The sequence below is a fragment of the Suricata suricatta genome, chromosome 4, assembly GCF_006229205.1.
Source record: "Suricata suricatta isolate VVHF042 chromosome 4, meerkat_22Aug2017_6uvM2_HiC, whole genome shotgun sequence".
NCBI lineage: Eukaryota > Metazoa > Chordata > Mammalia > Carnivora > Herpestidae > Suricata > Suricata suricatta.
In genome coordinates this window covers 80593675-80597080 of record NC_043703.1, presented here as the reverse complement: position 1 = coordinate 80597080, position 3406 = coordinate 80593675, and the positions used below count along the sequence as shown (strand labels likewise).

At 37.8% G+C, this 3406-nt stretch overlaps 1 pseudogene; it reads right to left on the bottom strand.

Moving 5' to 3' along the window:
* Positions 1-2339: 2339 nt before the first annotated feature.
* LOC115290619 lies at positions 2340-3115 on the bottom strand (annotated as a pseudogene).
* Positions 3116-3406: the final 291 nt, after the last annotated feature.

Genomic DNA, 3406 nt, shown 5'->3' with positions numbered 1-3406 from the left:
AAGCAAAAAAAGGAGAAAAAAATTTTTTTAAAGAAATGTGTAAATACATGAACATCAAAATTGTGGTTGATACTCTTGATACTCTTTCTCACAGCTCAAGGAAATATCACAAAATGTTGAGGTTTTGAGATATACCAACCATTTAACAGAATAGTATTGTCAAAGGTGTTCCATGGCAAAATAACTCTTCAGAATATTAATAGGTATTAAATAAAGAAAAAATATTAATACTAATACTAATAAGAGTTACGGGAAGAGTGGGTCAGAGGAGTGAAAAACACTGGGATACAGCAGATTTCTTCCACGTAGGACCTTATACAACCTTACATGTTCTCAAGGGCAGTGTGTTTCCAAGAGAGGGATCTTCCTGCAAACATTTCCCAACCCAATTTGACCACTGAAAGTGACTGACTTCTAAGAGCATTTTGAAGTTTCTATAACACTCTTTGGTTAGTGCTATTGTAGAGAATGATCACTTGGATAATATACATCAATTAGCATAGCGTCTAATTTAATAGCAACCTAGAACTATATATATATCCTTCCTTTGTCTCAAATAACTTAAAAGCATATGTTTAAACATTTAAGAAAAAGACAAGGGCCAAAACATTTTGAAAAGTGATTTAAAATTGTTCTTTTTGAGAAGAGTGGTGTCCCTTTACAAGTTTCAGAATGTTAAGGGGAAAAGGTCAATTGATTTTGCAGTCTAATTTCCTTATTATCTTTTTCTTTGCTTGAGATACCAGCAAACACTAACTCAGTATCATATGCACTGAACTGTTAAAAAAAAGAGGTAACATCAGAATGGCAAAGACAAGACATGGCAGAGAAGTGAACTGGAAAGAACTTTTATTGTCTCCACCCAAGATATGACCAGGGTAGCCTGTTGCTCATAATAACCTGTATTTGCCTTAATAAAATTTAATGAATCTAATGAATAATCCTGCTGCAAGCAGCAGTTGAAATTTATAGAAGAAAAAAAGAAACAACTTGGGTTGAATGGACAAGTAAAACATTTATCTATACTCTGCTTAAAATATGTTGATGGGCATATGAAAAAAATCAAACCAACAGATCTATCTAAACCATGAAAGCCTTCATTTGTTAAATTTTATCTCTTAGGAGATAAAAGGCATGCTTGTTAAATAGCCTCTAGGAATATGTTAATATAAAGATTGAAAACATAAGTTACTTTAATAAAATTACCCAAGTGAGATAGGTGACATGTCTGAAAATAAACAAGATAATTTACAAGACAACTAAGAGTAAAGTATTTAAAAAATCTTAACAATTCTTGAACTTGAATGAATGAAATCATTAAGTTGTTTGTAGTAAATTTACTTACCTAAGAATATTCTGCCTTACTTTTTAGGTTGTGAACCCATGGGAATAGGCAAAAGAATAAAATGGAATATAAATGTCTCCTTTTTTGTTAGAGTAATTAATTATAAATGAGATCTAGTTAGCCTCAAAAAATTAGACCCCAATGAAATACTGTTAAAACTAATAAATTAATAATGTTTTAAGATACAAAATCAATATACAAATATCAGCTGCATTTTTGGATGCTAACAATAAACTATTATAAAGTGAAATTAGGAAATCAAGGTTAGTATGGAACCACAAAAGACCCTGAATAACTAACAGAATCTTGAGAGAGAAGAACAAAACTGGAGATATCACAGTTCCAGATTTCAAGATATACTACAAAGCTGTAGTAATCAAACGAGTATGGTACTGGCACAAATCAGACACAAAGATCACTAGAACAAAATATAGAGCCCAGAAATAAACCCACACTTACATGATCAATTAATCTATGACAAAGGAGTAAAGAATATACAATGAGGAAAAGACAGACTCTTCAATAAATGGTTTTGGGAAAACTGGGCAGCCACATGTAAAAGAATTAATCTGGACTACCTTCTTACACCATACACAAAAATTAAGTAGAATAAATACCTAAATGTGAGGTCTGAAACCATAAAACTTCCAGAGGATAACATAGACAGTAATTTCTTTGACATTGGTCATGGTATTTTTTTTCTAGATTCCTCAGGCAAGGGAAATAAAAGCAAAAATAAACTGTTGGGACTATGCCAAAAAAGTGCATTTGTACAGTGAATGAAACCACCAACAAAAAGAAACGGCAACCTATTTATTTGGAGAAGATATCTGCAAATGATATGCCCAAAATATATAAAGAACTTATAAAACTCAACTTCAAAAAAAATCTAATAAAAAGCAGGCAGAAGACCTGAATAGACATTTTTAAAAAAAGCCATACAGATGGCCATAACACATGAAAAGATGCTCAACATCTTTTTTTTTTTTTTTAACAAGCTTTAATTTGCTTTATTTTTCTGGCACAAAACTATGTGGTGGCCACAGCTGGAGCCTGGGTCCTCTGCACAGAGACTCTGGTGTGGGTCTTCACAAGATGGTCAGTGAATTCCTGATAGGGAGACTTGGTGAACACCGTCTCTTTCCAAAGGTCAGGGGTGAGATCGCTGTAGGTCTTAGAAATGGCATCAAAAGTGGCCTTGGCGAAGTTGCCAAGGGTGGCAGTGCAGCCCCGGGCTGAGGTGTAGCAGTCGTCGATACCAGCCATCATCAGTAGCTTCTTAGGTACAGGCGCTGAGACAATGCCAGTGCCTCTGGGGGCAGGGATGAGGCGCACCAACACAGAGCCACAGCGCCCTGTCACCTTGCATGGTACAGTGTGGGGTTTGCCAATCTTGTTCCCCCAGTAGCCTCGCCTCACAGGGACGATGGAAAGCTTGGCCAGGATGATGGCCCCACGGATGGCGGTGGCTACCTCCTTGGAACACTTAACACCCAGACCAACGTGTCCGTTGTAATCTCCGATGGCAACAAATGCCTTGAACCTGGTCCGCTGGCCAGCGCTGGTCTGCTTTTGCACAGGCATAATCTTCAAGACTTCATCCTTAAGAGATGCCCCCAGGAAGAAGTCAATGATCTCCGATTCCTTGATGGGCAGGGAGAAGAGATAGATCTCCTCCAGGGACTTGATCTTCATGTCCTTGACCAGACAGCCCAGCTTGGTGACAGGCATCCACTCCTTGTCCTCGGCCTTGCCTCCACGAGGAATCATCCAGGAAATGCAAATCAAAACCACAACAAGACATCACCTTACACCTGTCAGAATGTCTAGAATCAAAAAGGCAAGAGATGGGGCGCCTGGGTGGCTCAGTTGGTTAAGTCTCTGACTTCGGCTCAGGTCATGATCTCACGTTTGTGGGTTTGAGCCCCACGTTGGGCTCTGTGCTGATGGCTCAGAGCCTGGAGCTTACTTCTGATGCTGTGTCTCCCTCTCTCTCTGTTCCTCCCCATCTCATGCTCTGTCTCTCTCTGTATCAAAACTAAATAAAACATTTTTAAAAAG